Genomic DNA, 15,082 nt, shown 5'->3' with positions numbered 1-15,082 from the left:
CGCCAAAATGGGCGTGACTAGAGTGCATATAAGCGTAGTTCGTAGGCTGGAACCCTGGTTTTCATTGACTGAAGCGAAAAGTCGCTGCGTGGCGCGAAGCACGGCCGGCTACGCAATACTGCTCCCTCATCTAGAGAGAACCGAGGTTACATTAGGTAACCGATACGTTCTCTTACGAGAGGTTCTCTCAGATATGCGTAAGCTAGCTTACGCTTACGGGAACCCATTGTCAACGCCGTCGCGCCAAGCATCCACTGTATGAGCCCCAGGGAATTAAGGGGGACCCGGGGAGCCCTTATGAGTGGGGAAATAATATTTGGCCGGCAAGAATGCGGGTCATTGATTGTGTAATACATAAGCACATAGTGGGAAGGGAATCGACAGAGGCGGTGCCGGTCTGTGTGGAATGTGACCCATCAGTGCAGCTCACCAGGGAGCTGTAGCGTATTAAACCGCTAGTAGTTTTGCCTGCAGAGCGGGCACTTCCATATTGTAAAATCTGACAAAGGTGGAGGGGAAGTCCATCCCGCTGCCACACATATGTCGTGAATGGAAATCCCGCTGGACCATGCCCACGAGGATGCCATGCCTCTAGTGGAGTGAGCCCTAATGCCCAACGGGCATGGCAGGTCTTTTGACGCGTATGCAGCAGCAATAGCGTCCACTATCCATCTAGATAGTGTCTGTTTCGAGGCGGCGAGACCTTTGGTGCGCCCTCCGAACGAAACAAAAATCTGCTCAGAGCGTCTGAACGCGGCGGAGCGCGCAGTATACAATCTCAGTGCTCTGACCGGGCAAAGGAGATTGGCGTCGCGTTCGCTATCGGGTGTTGGTAGCACCGATAGGGAAATGACCTGTGCTCTGAAAAGAGTACCGATCACCTTGGGAACATAGCCGTGTCTAGGCTTTAAAATGACCTTGGAGTCACTTGGTCCAAACTCAAGACACGCAGCTGACAGACAGCGCGTGAAGGTCTCCCACACGTTTGACTGATGACAGGGCAGTCAGAAAAACGGTTTTGAGTGAAAGGTATTTCAAATCCACGGATTGAAGTGGTTCGAAGGGGGGCTTTCATAGTTTCGAGAACTATAGAAAGATCCCAGATAGGAACCGATGGGGCGCGGGGTTCATCCTTCTAGCTCCCTGAGGAAGCCGGATGACCAGCTCGCTTTTACCCCATGACTGGCCGTGCAGGGGTTCAGCGAACGCCGCAACGGCCGCCACATACACTTTGAGCGTGGATGGGGATCTGCCCTTATCCAGCAGCTCTTGTAGGAATACGAGCAGCTGACGACACCCCACATGTCCGCGGGTCCAGGTCTCTGTCGGTGCACCATTTTGAGAACACAGACCATTTTGACGCATAGAGTCTTCTCGTGGAAGGGGCTCTAGTGTGTATGATGGTGTTTATTACTCCTTCTGGCAGAGCTACGGGTAGTCGTTGATCACCCACGCATGCAGTGCCCAGCCTCTGGGTGGGGATGCCAGATTGTGCCGCGAGCTTGAGAGAGGAGATCTGCTCTCACTGGGATGGGCCACGCGCTGTCAGTGACAGCTGCGTAAGCTCCGGGAACCATGTCTGATTCTCCCAACGTGGGGCTATGAGGAGCACCGAGTGACGCGTTTCCTGATCCTCTGCATTACCTGTGGCAATAGCGAGACGGGAGGGAAGGCGTGAAGCGGGCGCCTGGGCCAGTCCTGGGCCAGCGCGTCCTCGCTCGAGAAAAATATTGGGCAGTGAGAGTTCTCTTTGGACGCAAAGAGGTCTATCTCTGCTCTGCCGAATAGGTGCCATAACGTCTGGACTGTTTGAGCGTGCAGGGACCATTCCCCTGGGGAATATTGTCTCTGGACAGTCTGTCCGGGCCGCCGCTCAGGTGGCCTGGCACGCGCGTCGCCCTCAGCGAGCGCAGGTGGCACTGGGACCAACTCAGTATGCGTTTCGCCAGATGGAAGAGGTTCCTAGATCTGACACCGCCCTGACGGTTTAGGTAGGATACCACAGATCTGTTGTCCGAACGGACCAGGACGTGGTGACCCTGAATGACCGGGAGAAAGCGCACGAGCGCGCACTCGACCGCTATCATTTCCAGACAATTTATGTGAAGGAGCTTTTCCTGAACTGACCATAGGCCGAAAACCGGAGAGCCCTCGCGAGACCGCGCCCCAACCCATGTTGGACGCATCTGTCGAGATGACTTTTCGGCGAGATACAGCTCCCATTGTCACTCCCCGCTGATACCATTCGGCCACTGTCCAGGGCTGCAGAGCTGATATACAGGTCTGAGTCACCTTGATGGGCTGGCGGCCTGTGGCCCAAGCCCGGCGAGACGCTGGGTGTTTAGCCAATGCTGAAGCGGGCGATGTGCAGTAAACCCAGCTGAAGTACTGCTGCGGCTGAGGCCATGTAACCTAGCACTCTCTGGAATTTCTTCAGAGGCGTGAGGCTGTTCATCTGAAAAGATGCGGCTAGTCGCTGAACACGGCGCCGGCTGTGTAGATAAGCTGAGCCGTCATTGCCACGGAGTCTAGTTCTATTCCAAGGAAGGAAATTGTCTGACTGGGCTGTAGTGAGCTCTTGGTCCAATTGACTGCAAGACCCAAACTGTTCAGATGGCTGAGGAGAACTGCTCTGTGAGACAGAAGCTCCATATGTGACTGTGCCATAATCAGCCAGTCGTCCAAATAGTTCAAAATTCGCAAACCCTGACTCCACAGGGGTGCGAGCACCGCATCCATGCACTTCGTGAAAGTACGGGTGCTAAGGACAGGCCGAACGGGAGGACGGTGTATTGATAAACCTGGCCGTCAAGGCTAATCTCAAGAATGGCCTGTGACGGGATTTATCTGAATCTGAAAGTATGCATCTTTCAGATCGAGAGAAATAAACCAGTCTCTCTGGCGCACTATGCGCGAGGAGTTTCCTGATTGTAAGCATTTTGAACGGTCTTTTGCAAGCACCTTGTTCAAAACCCTGAGATCTAATATGGGTCTGAGGCCGCCGTCTTTCTTGGGAACAAGAAAATAACGGCTGTAAAGCCCCGACTCGCTCAGAGAGGGTGGCACTTTCTCTATGGCCCTTTTGCACTGAAGGCTTGCTATTTCTGAACGAAGCATGCACACTGCTTCCGTGTTCACAGTGGTTTCGAGCCAGCTCTGAAGCGAGGAGGGCGGCGATCGAACTGTAGCAAATAGCCCTGTTGTATTGTGCTTAACACCCACTTGGATATCCCTGGAATAGCTTCCCACGCTTTGAAGCGTAACGCTAGAGGGTGAATGGCCAATTCGCTCTGATTGCCGCACACAGAGCTGAACAAAATGTGTGAGCGCGTTTAGTGTGTTCATGCATGATTGCTCGCAGACAGCATGAACAGGCTGTTTTGTGAGTGACTTCCGATTGGAATGAATGGGGAAAGAGTCACATCTGTTACGTGATGCGCAAGCATAGTCATGGGCACGGGACTTACACACAGAGGAATGTTTGCTGGCCGTGTAACAGAGCGGGCAGAGAATGGGCGCAGCGACGTATTCGTGGGCGCATTTATTGACTCTAGCGCCGAGCGGTTCAGTAATCGCTTTATGTGAGCGTGCTCTGGTGGGGACACGAGACATGCAGTGCTTGTGTGCAGAAGTGAACACTGGATTGTGGGCACATTTTCTACACATAGGGCTGGCTGGTCGTGTGACAGAGCTGCCAGAGAATGGGCGCCACGACGCATATGTGGGCGCTTTCATTGACTCTGACGCCGAGCGGTTCGTGAATCGCTTTATGAGAGCGTGCTCTGATAGGGGCACGGGATGTGTTATGCTTGTGTGTAGGGGCTAACGCTGGGTTGTGGGCACATTTTCTACACATAAGACATGTTTGCTCTTTACAAGATTTATTTGGGTCGCCGTGAAAACGGTGTTTGAGTGCAGGCAAGCGGGCAGTGTTACCGGCTTGTTGGCTGCTAAATTCACCACTGTAGTAGCCTGAGAGAAGGGGACTGACAGGGGCAAAGCTTTGACGGTGGTCCGCCGCGGCGGACTGAGCCGTCGCTTGTTCAACAAAGTTAGGAAGACTTCGATTGCTCTGGTTTCAGCGCTACCTTAAATCGAGGCCCGCTGGGGCGGCGGTCTGCAGCGGCTGTCTGAGCGCGATCGAGGGCGGCCGCCCTGTCGACGCTGAGAAGTCTGAGATTGTTGAGCTGGGCGCTGTGAAGAGGCTTGTGCAGGAGGCTGATCATGTGAGCGGCCTGCAGAGGAGTTAGCGCGACGAGGCAGAAAGAGATTCATGGCTTGTGTGGCTTTTTGGACCTCTGAAAACCGGTCAATGATACCACTCACCGCGGAGCCGAAGAGACCGGATGGAGAGAGCGGTGCGTTGAGGAACGTAGAGCGCTCTGCTTCTCCCATGTCGGCTAGCGTTAACCACAGATGTCTCTCGGTCACAGTCAGCGCGGCCATGCACTTCCCTATAGCTTGGGCTGCAGCTTTGGTAGCGCTGGAGGGCGAGGTCCGTAGCACTCCGTATGTCTGCAACCGCCTCTGGATGCCTACTTTCCTCATCCCACTCCCGCAGAAGGTCCGCTTGGAGGATCTGTAGGACGGCCATAGAGTGCAGAGCAGATGCAGCTTGGCCGGGCGGCGGAATAGGCGCGCCAACACAGGCGGAAGTTGTTCTGCAGGCCTTAGACGGGAGCACTGGTTTAGACCGCCATCTCGCGGAGGGCAGGCAAAGGTGTGCTGCTACCGCATCCTCGACCGGAGGGATGGAAGCGTAGCCCTTCTCAGTAGCGCCGCCCACCGAAGCAAGAGAGGTGGAGACGTGGGATCGGACCCTGGCCGGAAAGGCGCTGCTCCATGATTTGGAAAGCTCGGCGTGGAGTTCCGGCAGGAAGGGAGCGGCCCGGTAGCGGATGCTAGCAGCGGCGGCTCTGTAGAAAGCAGCTGTCAAGTCTGTTGGGTGCCTGCTCAAGGGCGGTGACCAGTCGAGCCCGAGGCGGTCAACGGCCTGTGTGAGGAGGCGTGTTAGTTCCCTTCGACTCGGGCGCTGGTCCTGCTGGATTCCTGGGCCGAGGAGGAGGCGTGTGAGCCTGACCACTCCTCGCTGTCCGAAGCCATGATGGAACAGCCCTTATCCTCCGCTTCTTCGTCCGAGATGGCAGCAGAGCAGCCGCCGGCGGCAACTACGCTGGTGGGCGGGAGGGTGAAGGCGATGCTCGAGGGATGGGCTCCGCGAGGCAATCGCTTCTACCATTGTTTCCGCAGCCTTTGAGAGCGGGCGCTTTTTCTGCGCGGCTGAACGGAAGGCGCGGGCGGCTTCGGTCCTGAGCGCTCGAAGTCGAGCCCGCAGGGTCGACATCGGCAGCTCCTCGCAGAATCGCGATCCGCCGGGCGAGGGCGAGCTCTGCATGCCCCAGTCCCAGGCAGAGAGCGCAGATGATGTGGCGGTCTCCGGTGCTGAGAGGAGCTCGGCATGAGGCGCAAGTGGAGAGAGGCATCTTAAAAAGACGCTCGTACTCTTTTGTGAAGTTCTTAAGAACTAGCTTGCTTTTAAAAGGATACGTCGCGGATGGCGTAGCTCGCAGGACGGCTGAAGGTGGCGAAGACGGCCGGCTTCTTCGAGCGCTGTCCACGCTTGCTTGATGCCCCTCGAACGGCGACGCCGCTTCCAGTTCAGTGATGCGAAGAGCTTCGCTGAAGAGATGAAAATCAGGGTTCCAGCCTACGTAACTACGCTTATATGCACTCTAGTCACGCCCATTTTGGCGGGCTTTGATGCAGTGAGCGCGCGGACGCTTCTCATTGGATGCGAGTTCGCCCAAGCTCGTCTATAGGCTGCAGCAGTTGCCGCAGAGCAACCTATGAGCTCGCTAGATAGCCCGCTCAAGGTCTGCAGCTGCCGCGACTGCGCTGATAATGGATACAAAAATTAAGGATAATTTTTTGGCTTCAATATCTCAGAAAAGATGAATCTTTCCCGTAGCGTAAGCTAGCTTACGCAATACGAGAGAACCTCTCGTAAGAGAACTAACACTCTAAAACAGTTAAAGAGCAATAAACAGATCGTCATTAAACCGGCAGACAAGGGCAGTGCGATAGTCATATGGGACCGAGAACAATATTTATGGGAGGGATATAGACAATTGAATGACCCAAAATATTACCAGAAATTGGATAGACCCATTTTTTTAGACACTGTACCTATGGTCAAAAATATAGCCCAAACCCTATATCAGAAAAAACACATCAATGCAAAACAAAAGTCCTACCTATTGGGTAACGCGGAACCTAGAAGCAGGAGGTTCTACATGCTCCCCAAAATACACAAAGACCCGACCAAATGGAGCAAACCTCACAAAATTACCCCAGGAAGGCCTATAGTATCCAATTGCGGCAGTGAAACGTACTATATGGCCAAATTTTTAGATTTTTACTTAAATCCTCTTTCGACGGGCCACCCCAGCTATATAAAAGACACGTATGATTTTGTCCAGAAAGTCAAAGGACTAAAAATTCCCCAAAAGGCCATCCTGTTCACTATGGACATGGATAGCCTTTACACAAACATCGACATCCAAGGAATTCAGGCCATTAAAAACATTTTTTTTTAAAACCCAGACACCTCCAGGCCCGACAAAGAACTCATCCAATTATTAGAAATAAATTTAAACAAACGATTTTGAGTTCAATGGGGGATTTTTCCTGCAAATTAAAGGCACGGCGATGGGCAAGAAGTTTGCCCCGGCCTACGCCAACATATTTATGGCAGAATGGGAGGCTTCGGACTTATCCCGATGCCACAAACAGCCTCTTCACTATTTTAGGTACCTAGATGATATCTGGGGAGTATGGACTCACTCTGAAGACTGGTTCAAGGAATTTGTGGCGACACTAAATAACCATAACCCATCTATAAAATTAAAATCCACCACCAGTCACCTATCGGTAGACTTTCTGGATACCACAACTTACAAGGGTCCAGATTTCAACTCGTCACACAAATTGGACATTAAAGTCTTCTTCAAAGAAACCGACACGCATGCCCTACTACATAAAAGGAGTTTTCACCCCAAACACACTTACTCAGGCCTGGTCAAGTCGCAACTCCTGAGGTTCCGTCGCATATGCACCCAGGAACGGGACTTCAGAGAAGTGACACGAATCCTCTTCAAAGCACTCCGGCCCAGAGGATATAACAGGTCCTTCTTGAGAAAGGTTTTTAAATCATACTTGACAAGGGCCCAGGCGGAGGGGACCGGCGTCCCCTTTGTCCTGACTTACTCCTCGGCCGCTCTGAAACTGACCAAAGAGGTAAAGTCTAAATTCCAGAACATATTGGGACAGACACAAATATTGAAGAACCACAGAGTTATTGCAGCATTTAGAAAAAACAAGAGTTTACAAGACTATCTAATTAGAGCCAAACTCCATCCTCTTCACAACACGAAACCCAAACATCAGGGACAATATTTGGAACAAAAAGGATACATACAAAACAAGTTCACAAAAGAGGTTTTCAATAATTACCAATCAGGAATGGTACACTGTAAAAACTGCATTTACCTCATCACCTGCAAACAATGTGGAGCTCAATATGTGGGAGAGACGGGCAACACCATTCTGGTCAGAATGACACAACATAAATACAACATTCTGAGAGGAAGACAAAATAACACTTACCTGGTCCAACATTTTCTTAATCACGGATGGGAATCCTTCCGGGTCACGGTCCTACAGGCCAACCCGCAATGGTCCGTGCCCCAGAGAAAAAGAGCAGAGAGAATTTGGATCAATAAATTAGGCACTATATATCCCCAAGGCCTGAATGGGAAGTGAATCCAGTCGAGTGAATGACATTGATGGCCTGTGCACACTGGTTAGCGCCTACCCTCCTTAACTAACACTTCCTAACCCCTTTACCTAACCCTAACCCCAAACCTTAAACCCAACCCCTAAACCTAACCCCCAACCCTTAACCGCTAACCCTTACCCTAAACCTAACCCTAACCTAACACAACCCTTGACACATGACCCCTAACCCTAACCAGAATAACCCTGGGCAAAACAGCTCTCCAACCCTGTGGTCAAAACCTCGACGGCTCACCCTTCTACAGCCCTAAACTTAACCGTCACAACTGCCTGTGTATCACCAACCCGTGACACATGAACCCTCCCAGTGACTAAACCTAACCATTCTAACCCTCTATTTATTATCCCTGGACTGACCAGCCCCAAACAGGCCCTTAACCCTAACCAGAATATCCCTGGGCAACACAGCCCTCCATAAAATAGCCCGAGGCCAAATAGCCCGCTCATGAACACTCAATGAAATAAATATTATAAAATATTATACATTACCACATATATTTCATCCTGGAGTTCAGTAGGGCTTCGATGCCAGACAGGTTGACCTCCTGACCTTCCAGACTGGTGAGTGATCCTGGGACCTGAAATGACAAAAGACAAAAAACAAAATCATATAACAAGTAGGAGTCTGTGGTGGGATCCCTCCTGATCCCACACCATTGCAAAGCGGTCAGCAGAACGGATGGACTTACAGAAATCCTAACTCTAACCCTAACCCTTACAACACCTTTTTCTGCATACCTGTGTCATAGCATCCATGTGGTTTCCTAAAAGAGGGCATACTCAGCTGCACAATGAAATGCTTAACACGTAATAATAAGCCAGTAGCCAAAGAAAACTATTCTCTACTTAAATGACCTCAGGTCACTTTCTTTCAAAAGTGTCCACCACTTTTAGGAAGCACAGCACTTTGTTTGCAATTTCCTTCTCTGTATGTTGCTGTCAAGAAAGAGCAAAAAAAAGCCTCTACTGCTTTCTGCAGGAGGCAAGATAAAGGAGCAGGCTGTCATTTGCCACAGAGAAAGCTAAATGAAAGAAAATCAATCAATCAAACAACCAATTTCCAAGGAAAGATAAATAAATAAATCCCAGTTAAGCCAGGGGAAGTGTATGAGTTAAAACAAACAAGAAAAAGAAAAAGCTTACAACACCTGGAATTCCCAAGCAGTCTCCCATCCAAGTACTAACCAGGCCCAAACATGGTTAGCTTCCAAGATCAGACAAGTTTTTTTTTTTTTTTTTTATTATTTATTATTATTGATTAGTTTCAGGAAATATAATTTACATTAAAAAAATTTTTACATTAAGCAAATTGATACATTTTTCATTTAAACATACATACATAGCATTGAAACATACACAACTTCATTCATATTTCTCCCACAACCAAGTTACACCAACCATTTTATATTCTATCATTGGGTTTCCTTCTACAAATATTTCAATAAAATCATCCTCTTTATCATTCATTAAAAAATATTTACATAATAATTTCACTGTTGTTTCCATTTTGTTTTTAAACAGGCTCCATACATTTGCCTTTCTTTTTTCATATTTTACTATGTTTCGTCTTAGCCATGTTGCATGCTTGGCAATTGTTACCAGAAAATTAAAAACAGTCACATTGTAATCTCTACTATTTATACCAAATAAAAACATTTTTTCCCATTTTGTCTGTGTCATATCCTCATCATATTTCTCTTTCAGTATAGATTTAGCAATGTTTTTCATTTTTTCCATAAAATCACTCAAATTTTCACAATAAAAAAACAAATGTAGAAGACCTTCTTCATTTTTCATACAAACTTTACAACATGCATTTCTTTTACACAACCTCATTTCTGTTAAAATGCAATTATGTCTTAATAAAAAATTAAAATTCTCCATATATTTCATTCCCACCCACTGCGTGAAAAGAGCTGTAATCGGGCATGTAAAACTCCTGAGTACTCCTGTGTACTCCACAAATAAACGGATGTGTACGGGAGTTTGCTGTCCCGTCACATAATCCCGAATACTCCTGGATATGTACCAAGTTTGGGGCACAGCAGGGAGCCACTAGGGCCATCAGTTACCATGGTGAATCCCCCGGTCGGGGTCAATGCCAGAGAATATTAGCATTTCACACCTTTGGGACACAAGGCAGTGGCCTCCTTCAATTGGTCAGAGATCTTACATAGGATTGGGTGCTGAATGCTTTCCCCCTCCTCTAAAACCCCACACTATTGGTCCAGTTTAAGGCCTCATTTGGGTTTATTGTTACTCATTATTAATATTTATTATAATTGGTGTTCATGGTTATAATGTAAAGACAATCAGATAAACAAAGTTGAGTTTGTTATTTTTATTATTTGTAAATGACACTGGGCACATGACATATATATATATATATATATATATATATATATATATATATATATATATATATATATACACACACAATCAAAATTCTATAAATAAAAAATATGTTAGCATAGAATACATTTTACTATTAGTCATACAATATATAACCCCATCTAATATGGAAGGCCTGTGTATAATATTTAGAAAACAATATAATATATAAATAGTACAATATATAAATATAGAGATACCAATGTGGAATTGTATAAAATATATAAATGCAGTATATATAGAAAACTAAATAGAATTATATATAATACAATCTATAAATAATACTATATAAAATAAATACTATATAAAAAACAACAACAGAATATTCAAATTATACTATAGAATAATATTTAGATGCGTAATGCTAAAATAATTCACAGGCCAGCTTCTGTGGTCTCCACCGTGACTCGATCTGCACCAACTCGTGGATGATGAGTTCCTAAGTACTTCTGGTCTGCTTCCAGTCTTTTTTTGTAGCACCCCACACAGCGCAGACAAAGCTTTACTACGGGTTGGAGGCCGAACAACCCACACCGTCTTTCCATCCAAGGTGGCATCCTCCTCTTCAGACATTTGGTCAACTGTTGCAGTCTTCCTCTGTCTGGAGAACACCAGTCCTGCTGCTCAGCAGCTGCAAAATGGGAGGGAAAAAGAAATTAAACCACTGAAAATATCAAATGGGTTGGGATGGGAGCCTTTTAGTCTTTTACTGAGATTTATATTTATTTGTACTTACTCTTCTTTTTCTTTGTCTCGTGCGAGCAATGATCCTGCTATCCTCCATCTTCTCTTTGTTCTCATCTTGGGCCATCCTGTAACCCCTTCGAACAGTTTCAAAATATGTCTTGCAGGATGCTAGAGAGAGGAGATAGTGAGCAGGGAGAATGTGTTTATTTATAACTAACTAGGCTATACAGTTAAATAGTTGTAGTCTTGGTATATTCTCTTGTGACTTACCTTTAACAACAGCAGGATCTATGTCCGGTACAGCCATGGAGACGCCATTAAAGAGATAGGTTGTGACCTCGAGGTTGTGGGGGGAGGATAGACTGTGGAGCAGTAATTAAAGAAGGTAGATTAAAAATATAATTTAGAAGAAAGGACTGTTATGAAACAATAGTTTTAAAGATATACCTTGTCTGTGGGTCATATTTGTGTGTGTTGTTTTCCCCATTGTGCAATCTGCGTACAGCTTCCTGTAAAAATCCAACATAGTATGAGAGCTCAATTCAAATACATTAATAAATAAAGCACACAAAGTTAAGCGGACACCGCAAAATGTTTGTGACTTAAAAAAACTAAAATAAATAAAATAACTTACCGCAACAGATTTATTCCTAGCCCCCTTTAATTTCTTCGAAGCAGGCTCCTCTCTTGCCTCTTTGAGCTCATCCATGTCCGCCTCCATCTTAACCAATCTCTTGTCCATCGTCTCCAGCTTTTCAAATATCCGCTTAAAACTTGCATTCACCATATTCACCAGTCGGTTTTCGTTCGGACTCGGAGTTTGAAAAGCCACGTTGTCCCGGCGTAAAGGAGTAACATCTCTACTCTGCTCTCCGTAAAACTCCAGTGTTCTTTTGCAAGCCATCTTCGCGTTGTAAATAGGATATGGCGTACCTTTACTAACCTGTATATTTTAAACATCTTTTGTTTTATACATCCTGGTAACACCCATCCACAAACAAAATGTGCCGCCTCTAAAGTTTTCAGGTAATGCTATTGGTTACTTTCACTGACACAAAACATAAACTGATTCCGTTGGTTGGAACTGGATGACATAATTGTATTTCATCCAATTGCACGCTTGGAAAGTAGAAATACGGAAATCAAGCACTGTAGCGAAATAAACACAGCAACCTCAGTCACTCCTATTTATTTTTTCATTGTCAATCTGTATTGTGTTGATGCCTTGCCTGTTTTTGTTGTTGTTGTCTCCACGAGAGTTTGTAATAAACATTTAAAAAAAAAAAAAAACCTCAGTCACTCCACAGTTTATCAGAAACATCAAACTACCGGATCGATAAAGGGTTTAACAGTGTCTGCTCTGACGGAAATTTAAAAGAAGAAGAAGAACGGACCGGATTGCGAATCCCGATTTATTACAGAAGCGAATCGTAAAAAAAAAATCTGTTTGCTTTCAAGCCATGGAGGGAACAAGGAAACGGAAGAGACAGTTTTGTGGTCATTGTAACGATTTCGTTTCACATACGCTTTTTATTCAGCACAAGAAAACATATTTTTTAAATGGAGTTTGGATAAAAGACGCTACCGATAGGCCTACTCTGCGTGTTTCAGAAAGTTTGTTTATCACGCAACCAGAGGACAACGAACATGAACAACAACCGGAAAATGATGTGGACAACACTCTGCAAGGTATGAATAAGTTGTTTTCAGTAATTATAATTATGCCCAGTTCATTTCTATTTGAAATTTGAAAGCTATACTACCCAGCTGTAGTTTCAGTCATTATTTTACTCTGAACTAAGCCATGTGGAGGCGTAAATGCATATGGTAACCAAGCAACGTTAGCAGACTTGGGACCAGCTGACCACCTACCTCTTAACAAATCATGAATGCATACATGATAAATATATCCAAAGTAACATTACAAGTAATTATTTTTCACTAAAAATCTACTCAAGTAAAAGTACAAATATGTTGCATTCAAACTAAGTTACTTGTGGGATACCATAAGCGTTTGACCAAAGTTACTGGAGAACATTCTTTATTTGTTACATTTTGTGAGAAATATTGTGTAAAATGGCTCGTTTTTCTGTTATAGAGAACTTTGATTATGAAGATCTCAAGCTTCCCTGGGTGCCAGTGACTCTTCAGATACTGCCAGTGCTCCACTGTTGCCATCAACTGTGTTTTGTATGCAGCAAGGGGACAAACAGACTGATATACAAGACCAAGAACTGTACGAGGACTGCACTTTGCAAGGTAAGATTGTGCACCTGTCAATAGTCTCAAAGCCTGTAACTTACAACCTACCATAATTCTTTGGAGACTGTTACTGTGCTAAAGCACCCAGAGAAGTCTGTGCTACTTCTTTTGTATTTACAATAGTTTGAATGTATGATTACTCCTGTCCTCCTTAGTGATGATTTTGTTTGTGTGGTTTTCAGAGGTGTCAAAAGTATTCACATTCTTTACTCAAGTAAAAGTATAGATACTAGGGTTTAGAAAAGACTTCTGTAGAAGTTGAAGTATCAACTCAAGCTTTTTTCTAAGTACTGGTTTCAAAAACTACTTTAAGTATAAAAGTAAAATCAATGTAAGGAAAAAAAAATCCATTAAGGACAAAAGCTTAGACCATGCCACAGGGGCATATAGTGCACTACCCCACCTCCTAGAAAAAACATTTTTCTAAAGGCCATAATGACTATAAAGTTATATTAAAATGTTTATGTTTAACATTTGGGACTACCTGTTATATATGCCCATAGAAAATAAATTTCAGTTTTATTTAAATTTTAGTACAATGCAAATACATTAAAGAACGTGTACTGAGCATTACCATGTGTTTCATGAAGCGGAAGATAGAATCACCTATCACAGATAATCAGTTTAGCGATGTGTGTTCAGGAGGCGGGACTCAGATCTATTATCCGTGTGTATTATTGGTCATTTTTTGGACGATGACAAGCCGGAATGACAAAAAGCCGAAATGAAAAAGAAGTAACAAGGCTATTTTTAAAATGTAAGAGTAGAAAGTACAGATAATTGCGTGAAAATGTAAGTAGAAGTAAAAAGTCAGCTGAAAAATAATTACTCCAATAAAGTGTAGATACCCAAAATTTCTACTTAAGTAAGGTAACAAAGTATTTGTACTTAGTTACTTGACACTTCTGGTGGTTTTAAAATGGGTGTTGTGTTTGGGTTACAGATGACAATGATGATGAAGACTTCGAGCTTTTCCTGAGTGCCAGTGACAGTGAGTCTTCAGATGAAGATGGCTACTATGACCAGGCAGACAGTTTCATGGAAGAGGATCAGCTTGAAGAGACTGACATTTTTGGGGAGGAAAATATGGATGCAGATGGGTTCAGGGTCACAGAAGACAGCCCTGAACATTTGATGTTGAAACTGCTTGCATTTATGCTTTTGGCATGGCAGGCTGTTTTCAAAATATCAGACCGTGCAATTTTTGCACTCTTGCAGTACATAAGACAATTAATTTGGCTCATGGGACATATTCTGTGTGTGAACACACTCTGTGGGCTGGCTGGAAAGATCCCTAAGACTTTATATTCACTCAGGAAATGGACTAACATCTGCAGAGACAGCTTTAGCCAGTTTGTACCACAACTGTGCAGTTAAGTCACACTAGGGAGAGAGTGTCTGTGGTCATTCCAATGTGTACAGTGGTGGAGATTTTAAAAAGTTGTATCTCTGAAGTGACCATTTGTGTGTGAAACATTTTTGTTGTTTACATTGTTTTACATTGTTTATTTTGTAGGTTTTGTATTGTTTGAGTGCATTTTACACTAAATAAATTTGCATAATCCTAATGAGTATTTCTCCTTTGTTATGAAGAGCAGTGGACACCCAGATACAAACTTCTTTTCAGGTACTACAGTCTTTGTTGTAGATTGACACAATGTAAAGCACTTATCAGCCAAATCACCTTTCCTGAATAGTAAGGAGGGGGGCAGGGGAATAGGGGCAATCTTGAGCTGCCAGTCCCAAAACAAATTAGCATTTACAAAGCCAAGCCATCAACTAACAGCAGGGGGTCAGACAAGTTCCTGTTTTCGGGCATTTGCAGGCATTTACAGGTACACATAACAAAGTTCCAAAGATCCATGCTAAAGAGCACATTTAGCGGGCG

At 45.2% G+C, this 15,082-nt stretch overlaps 1 long non-coding RNA gene across 1 annotated transcript; it reads right to left on the bottom strand.

The window, feature by feature from the left end:
* Positions 1–11,023: 11,023 nt before the first annotated feature.
* Positions 11,024–11,742, bottom strand: LOC127619581 (uncharacterized). The gene is made up of 3 exons (XR_007967575.1): positions 11,567–11,742; positions 11,203–11,294; positions 11,024–11,100 (listed from the first exon to the last, which is right to left on the bottom strand). It is a non-coding gene; the product is annotated as an uncharacterized LOC127619581 (long non-coding RNA).
* Positions 11,743–15,082: the final 3,340 nt, after the last annotated feature.

The sequence above is a fragment of the Xyrauchen texanus genome, chromosome 26, assembly GCF_025860055.1.
Source record: "Xyrauchen texanus isolate HMW12.3.18 chromosome 26, RBS_HiC_50CHRs, whole genome shotgun sequence".
In the NCBI taxonomy this organism is placed as follows: Eukaryota; Metazoa; Chordata; class Actinopteri; order Cypriniformes; family Catostomidae; genus Xyrauchen; species Xyrauchen texanus.
This window is presented reverse-complemented; position numbering and strand designations above follow the sequence as displayed.